The sequence below is a fragment of the Amblyraja radiata genome, chromosome 27 (assembly GCF_010909765.2).
Source record: "Amblyraja radiata isolate CabotCenter1 chromosome 27, sAmbRad1.1.pri, whole genome shotgun sequence".
Lineage (NCBI taxonomy): Eukaryota > Metazoa > Chordata > Chondrichthyes > Rajiformes > Rajidae > Amblyraja > Amblyraja radiata.
This window is the reverse complement of record NC_045982.1, coordinates 13,517,563-13,534,521: the sequence shown is the minus strand read 5'-3', so window position 1 is coordinate 13,534,521 and position 16,959 is coordinate 13,517,563. Positions and strand designations below refer to the sequence as shown.

The window sequence follows — 16,959 nt, the reverse complement described above, 5'->3', positions numbered from 1 at the left end:
TAAAGGAATGTACTTTAATTCTGAGGTTTTGACCTCTAGTCCTAGACTCTCCCACTGGTGGTAGCATCCTCTCCACATCCACTCTATCCAAGCCTTTCACTACTCGATACGTTTCAATGAGGGTGCCCCTCATCCTTCTGAATTCCAGCGAGTATTGGCCCAGTGCTGTCAAATGCTCATCATATGTTACCCCACTCATTCCTCGGATAATTCCTGTAAACCTCTGCACCCTCTCCTGATCCAGCACGTCCTTCCTCAGATATGGTGCCCAAAATTGCTCACAATACACCAAATGCGTCCTGACCAGCGCTTTATAGAGCGCAAGCATTACATCCCTGTTTATGTATTCTAGTCATCTTGAATTGCATTTGCCTTCCTTACTGCCGATTTGACTTGCAAATTAGCTTTTTGAGAATCCTGCACCAACACTCCCAAGTCCCTTTGCACCTCTGATTTCTGGATTCTCTCCCTATTTAGAAAATTGTTTACGCCATTATTCCTACGACCAAAATGCATGACTCCACTCTTTGTTACACTATATTCCATCTTTGAATTCTGCTAATTGATAAAGGTCGACTGTTAATGAATTAATGAATGAATGAATGAATGAATGAATGAATAAGTTTATTGGCCAAGTATGTACACATACAAGGAATATGCCTTGGTGCTCCGCTCGCAAGCAACAGCACAACATACAGAAACAATGAAGAATGACACATAAAACATTAAACATGTAGGTTCATGTGTAGGATCATGAAAGAGATTAGTTAAAACAAATGTAGGTCCCTTGCAGTCAGAAACAGGTGAGTTGATCATGGGGAACAAGGATATGGCGGACTAATTGAATAACTACTTTGGTTCCGTCTTCACTAAGGAAGACATAAATAATCTGCCGGAAATAGCAGGGGACCGTGGGTCAAAGGAGTTGGAGGAATTGAGTGAAATCCAGGTTAGCCGGGAAGTGGTGTTGGGTAAATTGAATGGATTAAAGGCCGATAAATCCCCTGGGCCAGATAGGCTGCATCCCAGAGTACTTAAGGAAGTAGCTCCAGAAATAGTGGATGCATTAGTAATAATCTTTCAAAACTCTTTAGATTCTGGAGTAGTTCCTGAGGATTGGCGGGTAGCAAACGTAACCCCACTTTTTAAGAAGGGAGGGAGAGAGAAAACGGGGAATTACAGACCAGTTAGTCTAACATCGGTAGTGGGGAAACTGCTAGAGTCAGTTATTAAAGATGGGATAGCAGCACATTTGGAAAGTGGTGAAATCATTGGACAAAGTCAGCATGGATTGACAAAAGGTAAATCATGTCTGACGAATCTTATAGAATTCTTCGAGGATGTAACTAGTAGCGTGGATAGGGGAGAACCAGTGGATGTGGTGTATCTGGACTTCCAGAAGGCTTTCGACAAGGTCCCACATAAGAGATTAGTATACAAACTTAAAGCACACGGCATTGGGGGTTCAGTATTGATGTGGATAGAGAACTGGCTGGCAAACAGGAAGCAAAGAGTAGGAGTAAACGGGTCCTTTTCACAATGGCAGGCAGTGACTAATGGGGTACCGCAAGGCTCAGTGCTGGGACCCCAGCTATTTACAATATATATTAATGATCTGGATGAGGGAATTGAAGGCAATATCTCCAAGTTTGCGGATGACACTAAGCTGGGGGGCAGGGTTAGCTGTGAGGAGGATGCTAGGAGACTGCAAGGTGACTTGGATAGGCTGGGTGAGTGGGCAAATGTTTGGCTGATGCAGTATAATGTGGATAAATGTGAGGTTATCCATTTTGGTGGCAAAAACAGGAAAGCAGACTATTATCTAAATGGTGGCCGATTAGGAAAAGGGGAGATGCAGCGAGACCTGGGTGTCATGGTACACCAGTCATTGAAAGTAGGCATACAGGTGTAGCAGGCAGTGAAGAAAGCGAATGGTATGTTAGCTTTCATAGCAAAAGGATTTGAGTATAGGAGCAGGGAGGTTCTACTGCAGTTGTACAGGGTCTTGGTGAGACCACACCTGGAGTATTGCGTACAGTTTTGGTCTCCAAATCTGAGGAAGGACATTATTGCCATAGAGGGAGTGCAGAGAAGGTTCACCAGACTGATTCCTGGGATGTCAGGACTGTCTTATGAAGAAAGACTGGATAGACTTGGTTTATACTCTCTAGAATTTAGGAGATTGAGAGGGGATCTTATAGAAACTTACAAAATTCTTAAGGGGTTGGACAGGCTAGATGCAGGAAGATTGCTCCCGATGTTGGGGAAGTCCAGGACAAGAGGTCACAGCTTAAGGATAAGGGGGAAATCCTTTAAAACCGAGATGAGGAGAAATTTTTTCACACAGAGAGTGGTGAATCTCTGGAACTCTCTGCCACAGAGGGTAGTCGAGGCCAGTTCATTGGCTATATTTAAGAGGGAGTTAGATGTGGCCCTTGTGGCTAAGGGGATCAGAGGGTATGGAGAGAAGGCAGGTACGGGATACTGAGTTGGATGATCAGCCATGATCATATTGAATGGCGGTGCAGGCTCGAAGGGCCGAATGGCCTACTCCTGCACCTAATTTCTATGTTTCTATGTTTCTATCATTGCACGATTTTTACCTCAATTGAGGCTGATACCCACAGTAAAAATGTAATTTTAATCCTTCACCCCTCCCCAGCAATTGAGGCTCACAACTGATACATACGTACATGTCATCTCCTGCTTTGTATTTGATTTAAAAAAATGTCCTTTGATCCACACTGCCTTGGGGATCTTATTGAAAGCAGTAAAGCATCAAGATCACAGAAAACAGCGTATCATTGTACCCACTTGGAACAACAATGAGGCTCAAGTGCTTGTCTTTGAACTGAGCAAGAACCCCAGGTTAGTAAATTGAATGGAGATTATCAGACCTATTTTGGAAAATGTAATCTTTTATGTCAGTGTGACCTATCAGTAGGCAGCCTGAGGCAATGGCTGGTTAAATTGGAGCAAATTGTGATTGCAGTGAGCAGGCCTTTCTTTTAAAAATCCTCTCAGCCCTTCTGATTTTTCTCCTTGCAGGCTATTTAAAAAAATTGGCTTAATGTCCACATAATATTGAAAGGCCAAGCTGAAGGTACGAAATCTGTTCTAATTGAGGAAGCAACCTTATGATAAAAAAAAACGCTGTTACTACTCAAATAGAGATCTATTTTCAAGGATACATTTTCTCCTTCGGCTTAATACACGAGTCTGTTGAGATGGAAAGGCTTCATTTCCAGTGCACAGTATCGCATATACTGAGATAAAATACATTTATAACTGCACTGCTTCATAATATGGTGCAATCAAAATTAAATCCATCCAATTTGCACTTGGTTAAAATAAATTAATCAGCCAATGTTTTTTTTTAATTTATTCTGGCTAGGAATGCATTTTGAGCATTTTATTTATTTAATTCTGACTTGGGACTGAGAGGGGGGAAGACTTCCAAAGTGGAGTAAGATTAAAAAAATGGGAGGGGATACAGCTATAAAAATGAATGTTATTCATCGTTTTTGGTTGCAATGTAGAATGATGGGTCGAGCCAAGAAGAGAAAAACCTCTGAAATGGGGCCGAATAAAGTGTTTAAATAATTCTGCTCCACGAGAAAGGTCTAAAGCCACGCACATCACTTCTCCATTGGAGGGCAGTATGACACTAGATAAGATTTGTGTAATATCTAACATTGTCATTTTCCCCTCAGGTTTCAAGCACAAGTCTTTACCCATGTCATTACTTTGATTTCCTTGCGGAATTCCATTCCTACCTTGAAACTTTCTCAGGACAAATATTGTTTGATTCACTTTCCATTGACCCAAATTAGGTTCTTACTCAGGAGCGGAGCTACATCAGTGATAATATTGGCCAATAAAAAATAACCCAAGGGTTTTCACAAAGAAATGGATCCCATGGAGTGGAGACAAATTTGAGATGGCTAAATGGAAATTACGGATGCTAGAAATCTGAAATTAAACATAGATATAAAAGGATCTGACAGAGTTTGACCTAAAACATAAACATTTTTTCTCTTTCCATAGTTGTTCATACATTCTAGGAGTAGAATTAGGCCATTTGGCCTATCAAGTCTACTCCGCCATTCAATCATGGCTGATCATCTTTCCCTCCACCCCATTCACCTGCATTCCCCCCCATAACCCCTGACACCGTACTGATCAAATGCTGCCTAACCTGCTGAGTGTTTCCAGCAGTTTATGGTGTAAAAGAAAGAAAGGTAGACAGGAGTCACCTTCATTGGGATTATAATCAAGATGAAAGTATGAAGTGGGTGTCGGAGAAGTGGGGTGGGGTGTTGTTTTTATCTGACGATTTTGATAATTGGAGATTAGTCTGATTGCACAAAATATATTGTAATGTGTCAGGCATGCCTTAATGAACTCGTTACATGCAAAGTTATCTCATGTGAGGAACTGAATTTGTGCCATACAATTATACTAACCATTATCACGCAATTCGATAACTTGGGGGGTACTTCTGATCTAAAAAATTGTATTGCTGCACTGAAAATCCAAGTTTTTGATAAACCTCTATGTAAGGAGTAAATTCTTACCAGCACAGTAGAAATAGTATTTAACTTCCCCAAATGGTGCTGGTCAAAATTGTGTTAAATCAGAATTTCCAAGTTTTCAATCATGGTTTTCATACATGGTTTGTCAACAAAAATAAGTAAAATAATTTAATCAAATGTAATTCTATCAAATTGAATGTATGCATTTTCTGTTGGTTTTTCCAGACACTTGACATTTTTTTTTTAGCACTTGAGGACTTCGCCTGATTCTTTGAGCTGATGTAGCCCAAGGTGTACACTTTCTTATCCATTATCTAGTATTCCTTTCTACTTAAAACTTATATTGTTTCCTTCTGGAGATGAAATAATCCTTCGTGTAGCAAAACAATCCATGTCCTTGACCTGTCTTATCTTTCCATTCTTCTAACATTATTTTCCCCCATCCCTGCAATCAGTCTGAAGAAGAGTCTTGACCTGAAACGTCACCTATCCACTTTCTTCAGGGCTGCTGCCTGACCCGCTGAGTTACTCCTGCATTTTGTGTCCTTTTTTCGTACATCCACATCCTTCAACATAAAGTAAGAAGATATCTTCTGTGCAGCAGCCCCCAAAATCCCTTTTTCCCTTCCCAAACTTTGCTCTCATGGTCACTTGAACCAGAATATCCTTTGTTTAAAAAAACTCTTCTTAACCTTCACACAAAGGGTGGTGGGTGTATGGAACGTGCTGTCAGAAGAGATAATTGAGGCAGAGACCATCCCAATGTTGAAGAAACAGACAGCTACATGGATAGGACAGGTTTGGAGGGATATGGGCCAAACGTGGGCAGGTGGGGCCAGTGTACATGTTGGCCGATGTGGGCAAGTTGGGCCGAAGTGTCACTCTATGTCCTCTGTATAAATGTATATTTGCAGAATAAGTAAGTAAATGCCCCATGATATATGACCATTTATTTTGCCTGTCTGATACATAATTATACATAATGGTTCACATTACATCTGAAACTAGTGCTTTCAATTCAATTCGTATTAATTTAATGTTCCTGTTCAAAATTAATAGCTACATTTTTTTTTTTAGCGGATTGATCAAACAGACAAATCTAAAAAAAACGTCAAAGATTGACATCAATTATTTTGTATTCACGTGGACAGAATGATCATTGGGTAAATTGAACAAATTGGATTGCATGGATAAGTACATTGCATTAAGCAGGTACTATATTACGTTCAGGATGAAAATATTGTTCTGTGATCTTTATTTGGGACCAAATGACAGCTCAAACCTATTCAATTAATATGCCATCTATGGTTGATTTATCAAAACAGCATCATCTTGCATTCATTTAGCACCAGAAATAGCACCTCAAGAGGCTTTACACTGATTAAATCAAACCATGGTATGAAAAAGCCAGAGCAAGTAACCCAAGATTTATTTCAATTATGTAGGCATAAATATGTCCTCTTTAAAAAAACAGGGTGGGATGAATTTTGGTGGGAGAAATGCAGTTTTAGGGCGGCATGATGGCACAGTGGTCGAGTTGCTGCCTTACAGTACCGGAGACCCGGGTTCGATCCCGACCACGGGGACTGTCTGTACGGAGCTTGTACTTCTCCCCGTGATCACATGGGTTTTCGCAGAGATCTTCGGTTTCCTCCCACACTCCAGCCATACAGGTTGTAGGTTAATTAGCTTGGTACAAATGTAAATTGTCGCCAGTGTAGTGTTAATGTGCGGGTATAGCTGGTTGGTGCAGACTCGATGGGCCGAAGGGCCTGTTTCCGCGCTGTATCTCTAAACTAAACTAAACAAAATTAAAATTCCAACCCATGGGACATAGAAGGTTCAAATGCAAACGGCAAGGCATAGGTAGAAAGAATTCAGATCTCGCCAGTCAGAGAAGTTGTGTTGGAAAGGGTGGGAAGGTGATGTTGTAATAAGACTAGAGGAGATGATGAGGATGGAAAGGAATTGGGCTATGAAGCAGCCTGAACATTACACTTTGGAATACTGGAAGCCAAAGTAAATTGGCAGGCTGGTGGGTGACTATAGGATATGGTAACTGTTAGATGTGTTGAAGTTTCTTCAGGAGGAAGGATGGAGCTCAAGGAAAGTCAAAGCTTGGCCAAATCTGAAGGTGCCATTGGTATAGAAAAGGCAGAGGTCGGTGCAGTAATAGAGATAAAATACCAACAGTTATATATCGTCTTTTCTGTACTTCAATAATTTTGCCTGGGGAATAAACATTGGTTAGGAAACTGGGGATAACTCTCCTAGTCATCTTTCAAATGGTGGCATGGATCTTTGGACTGCACCTGAGTGACCAGACGTATTTCTGTATGTGGTCCACAACATGATGGAGTAACTCAGCAGGTCAGGCAGCATCTCTGGAGAACATGGATAGGTGATGTTTCAGATTGGGACCCTTCTTCCGACTGGAATCTGAAGGCGTATCCTGACCCGAGTTCCTTGTGTCTATGTTTCCTTGTAATATCTCATCCAAAAAATAATGCAGCGCCCTCAATGGTTGCACAGAGAACATCAGCCTAAATATTTGTACTCCAACTCTGGAGTGGGACATGAAGCCACAGCTTTCTGAGTTAGAGGTAAGTGTGTTATCAGCTCAACCTCAGCTTACACAAAATAGTGGAAACAGATGTGCAGGTAGGAACTCCAGATGCTGGTTTACACTGAAGATAGACACAAAATGCAGGAGTAACTCAGCAGGATAGGCAGCATCTCTGGATAGAAAGAATGGGTGACCTTTCGGGTCGAGACCATCCTTCAGACTATGTGAGGTCATAATCTTGACTCGATGGTGAAATTTGAAATGACAAATTTCCTGATTCCTGCTGAAACTATTTCTGGCGAGGGTGATGTCGATGGCTAGTTATATTTTATTTTATATTTGGAGAGCCCATTAAAAAAAGCCAATTATTTGTAATTGTACAAGTAAAAGGATTGATTTAACAACTTGAAATAGACACAAAATGTGGGAGTAACTCAACAGGTCAGGCAGCTTCTCTTGAAATTTGGGTCGAGGCTTTCTTCAGACTGAGAGTCAGAGGAAAGGGAAACTAGAGATGTGAAAAAGGTGCAGAACAATCAGAGCCGGCCTTGATGGCCAAGGAGCCCATAATGTTCTGGAGGAGGTGATAACAAAGGGATACGAACAGTGGAACTAGTAGAATGACCAGGGTGGAGGAGGAACCGAGAGAGAGAGGGGGAATGTAAGGGTTACTTGAAATTAGAGACAACAGCTTCTCGGAAACACTGCTTATCGTACACCATTCTGGCAAGTAGATCTGTCAAACTTGATTAAGTACCAACATCTAAATTTGAAGCTTAAATCTATATCTGTACAAATTTGTGTAGTAGATTCTAGTGATTTCAAACATATACTACAATTCAGAACAATCAATATGAAAATTTAATTGTCTTTTGCAGGTGTAAAAAAAAGGCCACCATGATAAATGAAAATAAATAGGGTGAAGTTACATTTTCAGAATTATTTAAAAAAAACATTACATTACCTACTGATTAACCTTGTTCGAAAAAGTCCTGGGGATTTATTGATTGTGAGAACTGAATTAGCCAATAATAAAGCTGTCCTAAGTGATGTTTAAAATTACCATGTGTAATTATGTTAATTCAGCTTTTCTGTATCAGCCACCCTTATCAGTCTGAAGAAGGATCTCGAAACGTCACCCATTCTTTCTCTGAAGAAGAGCTGTTTGCTCTCTGATACTAAATGGTCTACGATACGATAAACATTTATTTATCCCAGGAGGAAAATTGGTCAGCCAACAGTCATAAACCACGACAAGAAACATGAAACATGAAATGAAAATGACGTGTGGAAAGTGCAGGATTGGGGATGTGCAAAGATTGGGGAGGGGGAGGGGAGTCGGTCTACCCCTCGACAGACAATAGACAATTGGTGCAAGAGTAGACCATTCGGCCCTTTGAGCCAGCACCAGTTCAACGTGATCATGGCTGATCATCCCCAATCAGTACCCCGTTCCTGCCTTCTCCCCATATCCCCTGACACCGCTATCTTTCAGAGCCCTATCTAGCTCTCACTTGAAAGTATCCAGAGAACCAGCCTCCACCGCCCTCTGAGGCAGAGAATTCCACAGACTCACAACTCACAATGTGTACAAAAGTGCTTCCTCATCTCCGTTCTAAATGGCTTACACCTTATTCTTAAACAGTGGCCCCTGGTTCTGGACTCCCCCAACATCGGAAACATGTTTCCTGCCTCTAGTGTGTACAAACCTTTAATAATCTTATATGTTTCAATAAGATCACCTCTCATCCTTCTAAACTCCAGAGTATACAAGCCCAGCCGCTCCATTCTCTCAGCATATGAAGTCCCTCTATCCCGGGAATTAACCTTGTAAACCTATGCTGAACTCCCTCAATAGCAAGAATGTCCTTCCTCAAATTAGGGGACCAAAACTGCACACAATACTCCAGGTGTGGTCTCACTAGGGCCCTATACAACTGCAGAAGGACCTCTTTGCTCCTGTACTCAACTCCTCTTGTTATGAATCAACAAGGGAGAAGTTTTACAGTTTGATAGCCACAGAGAAAAAGGTTCTCCTGTGGCATTCTATGCTGCATCTTTGTGACACCTGTCTGTTGCTGAAGGTGCTCCTCAGGTTGACCAGTGTGTCATGGAGGGGGAGAGCTGTATTTATCCAAGATGCACCGCAGTTTGAGGAGCATCCTCCCGTCCAAGACCACCTCCAGTGAATCCAACTCCACCCCCAGGATGGAACCAGCCTTCCTGGTGAGCTTGTTAATCCTGTTGGCGTCCACGGAGAGCTGGGTAAAGGTCTCTTGTGAATTTTTGTAGCTCATCCAATGATGTTTAGAGGCATAGACAGGAACCAGCCACATTACACTTATCAGGTGAAAACCCTGTTATGCAAGTTACAGTTACTCTTTAGGATAATGTCATTTGCATTAAGTTTGTGCTTTATAAGTGTCTTTAAATTTGTGGTTAAACTTTCAGCAAGAGGAATAATGTGGAGTTTAGCTTTGGGGATTTTTGTTTTTGTTTTTTAGAGGCAAAGCATGGAAACAGGCCCTTTGGCCCACCGAGTCAGGCCGACAATTGGTCTCCAGTTCACACGTTCTATGTGATCCCACTTTCACATCCACTCCCTACAGATTAGGGGCAATTTACAGAGGTCAATTAACCAATAAACCCATATATATTTGGGATGTGGGAGGAAACCCATGCGGTCGCAGGGAGAACGTGCAAACTCCACACAGGTAGCACCTGAAGTCTCTGGTGCTGTGATGCAGCAGCTCTACCGCTGTGCCGCTGTGTCTCTTAATATGATTGATACATTGTTAAATTATTTTAAGAATACCTATTGCAAGGAAAAATTACACATGAGTATTCTACATATTTAATCATTTATTTTATTACTTTACCTAGATTATGGCAAGTTTAATATTAACATTGTTTGCAACTGGCAAATTTTGAACAAGGCAGAGAAATCACCCGGCCCATTTTCAAAAGGCATCAACATACATTTATTACAGGCATTACAAAGCTTGTATTCCATCGAGATGTCCACCTTTTAATTTATCCTTTTATGTGGTTATTTATTTCCCCTCTGAATGCATCGGCCGTATCTATACAATCTACTTTCTGTGCTCACAAGCTCCACATTCTAATCTCTCTCTCTCTGGGTAAAGAAGTTATTCCTGAATTTCCCCTTGGATTTATTAGAGTGCAGGCATTGAACTGTGATTAATTGTCCCTGCTATTCAGCTTGGAGGATAAAATGCATCGTTCAATGTACTCAACTTCACTCTGCAGACCCCATTTCAGAAGATAAAGCTCCGGCCTTCAGTATTTTTTCCAGAAACAAAAATGCATTCAATCTTTCTTTCAATTAGGTTATAGTTTGAATAAATCTTCTTGAGTCTTGTCGATTGTGTCTAAATCCTTTCTGCACCTTGGAGACCAATATTCCATGTGGAGTTTAGTTTAGTTTAGAGATACAGCGCATAAACAGGCCCTTCAGCCCACTGAGTCCGCATCAACCAGCGATCCCCGCACACTAACACTATCCTACACACACTAGGGGCAATGTTTTACATTTATACCAAGCAAATTACCCTACAAATCTGCATGTCTTTGGAGTGTGGGAGGAAACCGAAGATCTCAGAGAAAACCCACAAGGTCACGGGGAGAACGTATAAACTCCGTACAGACAGCACCCGTAGTCGGGATCGAACCCGTGTCTCTGGCACTGTAAGGCAGTAGCTCTACCGCTATGCCACAGTGCTGAGTTACAGAGGGAATTTATAGGGGAGGATAGATATGTTCCATGAGCTTGCATAGACTAGATGGGCCAAATGGTTGCCCCCTAAGTATGAGAAATTCCAGACTCACCAAGTTTCTACAATATCTACGAACGTTGTTCTTGGGTAGCAAAATACTAATTGATGTTCTCATATGTGTTGTGTGCAAAGCAATTAGTGTCAGCTCTGCAGTGCATTTGATTGCTGTTTGGACATTTGTAATTTTCTGCAGTCACACATTGATCAAGGAGTGAAAGGGGTCAATTAGTCCAACAGAAAAGACAATTAAGTCTGTTCAATATTGATCATCCTTTGACACTATTTGTTTTTAGCAGTAGTATTTGTGAGAACAAATGTGATTTTGAATCATTTGAGGTTTTGGCCATTTAAATGTATGTGAGGAAAATATCTACTTTTCACTGCTCTTCATTTTGGTCATCTTAAGAATGAACCCAACCTGCTAAAAGTTCTAGGGTGGAGCATTCATAGCTATACCACACACGTTATTATGTAGAGACTTAGTGCAGGCATTTCTAAAAGATCTGCTTATTATAAATTAATCAGTTCATAAATTATAGGAGCAGAACTAGGCCATTCAGCCCATCATCTATGCTATTCAATCATAGCGATCTATCTTTCCCCTTCAACTCCATTCTCCTGCCTTCTCCCCATAACCCCTGACCACTGATTATTGTTTAAACAACCCCGATTCTGCCACATGAGGCTTAAACCATGTGACAACACACATACAACGTTCAATCCTACTGAAGTGAGAAATACTTTGCAATTTGAAATTCTTTGTTTTGCACAAAGTCCAGTAAAACCATATTATAGATAAGCACAATCATCGATAAGAACAAAAACGCAACAATTGTAGTGTAATGGTGGAGTATTTGTCCAGGATGTGTATAAAGACAGAATAGTTAGGAAAGTTCCTATTTAAAAGTCCTAAGGAATCAAGAGAGAGGAAGATTTAATTTGGGTGAACTTTTGGTTCTCGTTTATTAATTTTTATTGCTTTAAAAGCAAGGGCTGTTTGCCGATGATTTCACAATCAGTCCTATTTGTAATTCCTCAGGAAATAAAGTACACCATGTCTTCATATAACTTGACCCAGACAACACACAAACTTGGACTGATAAAAGTTTTGCACCATGTGTGCCATGTAACTGCCAAGCAATGGTCATATGAGGGAGGCCAATCACCAACCATTAATAGTCAATAACATTTTGACTGGTAAGTCACAGTTATTAATGTAATGATTCTGGGCTCTGGTTGCTAGAGACTCAGTGGGTTTAACGACCTGTTTCCATGTGGCATGTCTCAATGACTATCGCCTTGTGCCGGAAACTTGACTTGCCAACTGCAAAGATGTTGAGGCTATTAGAGTGAAAAGGTGAATGCGGCATTAAATTCTACTTATTAACCAGCCAGTGCCATTTAATTTAGTTTAGTTTAGAGATACAGTGGGAAAACAAGCCCTTCGGCCCACTGAGCCGGCACCATCCAGCGATCCCCGTACACTAACATTATTCTACCCACACTAGTGACAATTTACATTTATACCAAGCCAATTAACCTACATACCTGTAAGTCTTTGGAGTGTGGGAGGAAACTGGAGCTCCCAGAGAAAACCCACACAGATCACGGGGCGAACGTACAAACTCCATACAGACAGCACCCGTGGTCAGGATCGAACCCGGGTCTCTGGCACTGTAAGGCAGTAGCTCTACTGCTGCGCCACCGTGCTGCCATTTACAAAGCACATGGCAGAAGTTAGTTTAGTCAGGGCGTGTGTTCTTTTCTGAGGTAAAGTTATGTTTTTGAAATGAAATGATACAGCCTGTCACTCAAGAAACAAATTTTTAGTCGAGGAAAAGTTTCACATTGAACACACAAAAGGGTAGCACAGTGGCGTAGCACTAAAGCTGCTGCCTTACAGCGCCAGAGACCCCGGTTCGATTCTGACTATGGGTGTTGTCTGCATGGAGTTTGTACGTTCGCCCTGTGAACGCGTGGGTTTTCTCCAGGTGCTTTGGTTTCCTCCCACACTCCAAAGACGTACAGATTTGGAGGTTAATTGGCTGTGGTAAAATTGTAAATTGTCCCTAGTGTGTAGGATAGTGTTAGTGTATGGGGTGATCGCTGGTCAGCATGGACTCGGTAGGCCAAAGGGCCTGTATCTGTAAATAGACTGCAGATACTGGAATATTGAACAAAAAAACAAACTGCTAGAGAAACCTAGCAGTCCAGGCAGCATCTGTGGAGGGAAAAAGATCTTTAGGGTCGAGACCCTTCTTCATTCCTCCACAGATGCTGCTTGACCTGCTGAATTTCTCCATCAATTGATTTCTCACTGAAGTATTTTTTCATTGATGATTTTACAAGGAGGTCTTTGTGGCGGCATTCAAACAACCCGATTATATTTTGAATCAAGGCATGTCCTTCTTAATGTATCACTGATAGATTTAAATAAGAAACTTTAGGTATAAAGACAAAGGTGGGGTGGCTTTGATTGCTTGCCAGATCTGATTCCACATTCATTTTTAAGATCTTGCAGCTTTCATGTCAACGCATTAAAATATTTTTCCTCGATTTTGATAGAAATACTGTCAAACAAAGTCATCATTAAATTAAAGGCTAATCCACAATTTATTAACCTTGGCATTGAATCTAACAATTTTATGAATTATAAGAAACTCTGAAATTGATGTGGCAATATAGTTCTGAGGCCAATATCCTCAGATATGTGCGGGGGAACTCCACAGATGGTCATGACTTAAGGTCACATTCCAATTTGCGGCTGATTTGAGACATTTGGAGACTTGTGGCACCAAGTCTGATGATACTGATAGTAAATTTTCCCTCCCCATTGTTTGGCTTTACCATGAAGGAAATGCGGCAATCTAAACAAAGATTAATACTTTGACACCATGCAATTTATCAACAATTATTCTGCCCTGCTTCTGCCACAGATTAATTTTTAAACAAAATTGGCGAAAGTGAACTGTTTTACAGCTGCAGTTAAGGTGTTTGATCCATCACTGTCAGGCGTCAGGCAGCCTAAGGGCACTTGACTTTGATCAGGAGGGCCAGTTGAGCAGCTGCTAACGTTTATGCCAAAAAGGGAAAGTGCAGCAGGCTGGGACATTCACATCAAGGCAAGAGGCTACTGAATGAGAACCGTTTACATGACAACTAAGGTGCGAGGGGAAAGATTTAAAATGGATCGGACGGGGAAAAGTTTTAATACTTCATGGAATGAGCCATGAGAGAAGGTGATATAGCTGGATACAGTTATGTCATTTGAAAGACACTTGGTGCATGAGTAGAAAGGGGTTGGGCAACATGGTCGGTCTTAAGTGATAGAAGTAGAATGAGACCATTCAGCCCATCAAGTCCACTCCGCCATTCATTCATGGCTGATCTATCTCTCCCTCCTAATCACATTCTCTTGCCTCTGACACCTGTACTAATCAAAAATGTATCTATCTCTGCCTTAAAAATATCCACTGACTTGGCCTCTACAACCTTCTGTGGCAAATAATTCCACAGATTCACCACCCGCTGACTAAAGAAATGTTTCCTCATCTCCTTCCTAAAAGAACGTTCTTTAATTCTGAGGCTATGACCTGCAATCCTAGATTCTCCCACTAGTGGAAACATCCAATCCACATCCACACTATCCAAGCCTTTCACTATTCTGTATGTTTCAATGAGGACCCGCTTCATTTTTCTAAACCAGCGAGTACAGGCCCAGTGCCGACAAACGCTCATCACAGGTTAACCTACTGATTCGTGGGATTTAACCTATTGATTTCTGGTACGGTGAGTGGGCCGAATGGCCTGTTTCCATGATGTATAGTTCTCTGACTTTAATTCAAAAATGTTCAACCTAACCAGGGAGAGGCTTTGCTTATGTTTTCTCAACCTCTTTTCAAAGTTTATACTAACAACATTTTTTGGCCTGGTTTGAATTGTACAATAATAAAATATATTTATGTTAGCATCTTTAACAGTTAAATATTCGAAGTTAGTTAAAAAGTAGTATTGGCAAACAAAAAAAATTCACCAAGCAATATAAGGAGATATTAGAGCAGATCACAACCAGCTTGTAAACTTAAGAAACGTCTTTAAAAGAGGTGAAACTAGAGAGATGGGAGTGTTTTATCAAGGGAAACCTGGAGGCATATCTGACTTAGGTGGAGGGTTATTATTGGGGGTGATCAAGGGAAGAACTCAGCACTCTTGTAATGCAAAAGGGTTGGGGAAAGAGGTGATTGTAGAAGAATTGGAAAACATTGGTGAGAAGTTTTAAATCACTTTGGTTGACAAGAAGGCATTAAATGTTAGCACATACAGGGGTGAAAGGTCAACTAATCCTAGTTCTCGTCAGGCCATTGAAAGCAGAGTCTGGGATGACAGAGTTTTTGAGGGTAGATTTATAGGAGTCAGATGCTCTTTGAAATATTCATGGGCGGCACGGTGGCACAGCGGTAGAGTTGGTGCCTGTAAAGGAGTGATACCTGACACACTGTAACCTTTACTAAGCGTTTATTAAAGCACATGGCACACACGTCCCAGCACTGACTGCATCCAGCCTTCAGGCATACCGGGACCAAGCGGGAGGAAACAAAGGGAGGATATCACAGTTATACTGATATGCTGGGGCGTGGTTAATGGTGATGAGGTAGCTACATTATAGGTTGCATGCATAAACCATCTACATCCTTTCCCTTACAAATTAAACAAAGTTACGGCAATGGCAGGTTGGTTATACAGTACCTGCAAAGCTAAACGAAGTCTCCGTAGCGAGCCGGAGGTTTAACAATCCGACCCGAGCGAGTGCGCACAGCACCCTCACCCTCCCCACCCGAAAGAAGAGGAGGAGGAGCAGGAACAGGAGGGAGAGAGAAGGCGGGTGGAGACCCCGGCCTGAAAGGGGAGCCGAGAGGCACAGGTGAACCAGGTGAAACAGAAGGGGTAGAATGAGCAGAAGTCGGAGAGAGAGAAGACCTGACAGGGGACGACCGGGCCGGAGAGGCGAACCCTGGAAGAGCAGAGGGAGGAGACGGAGGCAAGCGGACCGACCGGGGCATGCAGCGGGCAGAGGGTGGGTTAGTGGAGGAGGGCTCGACACGCGATGGAGTGGTATAAGGAACCGCAGGAGGTGGTCTGGGCTCGTTGACCGCTAACAGGTGCTGGCGGCTGCGCCGGTAGATAGTCCCCTCAAAATCCACTAAGTAGGAACGTGGCGAACTGTCGACCCCAACCACGGTAGCGAGTCGGGAGAAGCCGGTAGACGTCTGCAAGCGGACGACCTGTCCAGGCAGCAGTGGGGATAGAGGGCGGCAGGACTTGTCGTGTGAGCGGCGCTGGATTTCGTGCTTCTGAGCAATCCGTTGCTGGACAGCAGCAGGCTGTAGGACCTTGGGCATCAGGGACTGCTGGGCGATCGGCATCGGAGGGCGAATAACGCGGGACATGAGGCGTTGGGCAGGGGATCGCATTGCACTGTCCCTGGAGATGTTTCGAAGGTTCAACAGACCCTGGTAGAAATCACCGTTGGAGAGACGGGATTGTTCAAGCAAGTGCTTTGCACTGCGGACCGCACGTTCAGCCAGCCCATTGCTCTGCGGGTACTCCGGGCTGCTGGTGTAATGGTTGAAGTTCCACTTCGCAGCGAAAGCTTGAAATTCGGCACTAGTGAACTGGCGGCCGTTGTCGGTCTGCAACCGAGCCGGGGAACCAAACGTGGCGAAATGACGTCGGAGCTTACTGATCACCATCTCCGAGGTGATGGCAGGGAGGAGGTCCACCTCGAACCAATTCGAGTAAGAGTCGACCAACACGAGGTACTGCTTTCCACGCCATTCGAATATATTGGCAGCCAGCGATGACCAGGGCATGTCGGGGGCAGGCTGTTGTAGAAGCGGCTGTCGCTGCTGATGCGGGGCAAGAGAGTTGCAATCCGGACAGGAGGCCACCCTGGCCTTGATGTACTTTGCCATGCCCGGCCAATAGTATTGTTCCTGGGCATGCGAGATGGTGGCATCGGCCCCGGGATGCCCCATGTGGGCAGCGTTGAAGTACAAGCCGT

At 42.6% G+C, this 16,959-nt stretch overlaps 1 long non-coding RNA gene across 1 annotated transcript; it reads left to right on the top strand.

Annotated features, from left to right (window-relative positions):
- Positions 1-608: 608 nt before the first annotated feature.
- LOC116988238 lies at positions 609-6,724 on the top strand. Its single transcript, XR_004415888.1, has 3 exons — positions 609-745; positions 6,033-6,039; positions 6,714-6,724. It is a non-coding gene; the product is annotated as an uncharacterized LOC116988238 (long non-coding RNA).
- The last annotated feature ends 10,235 nt before the right edge of the window (positions 6,725-16,959 follow it).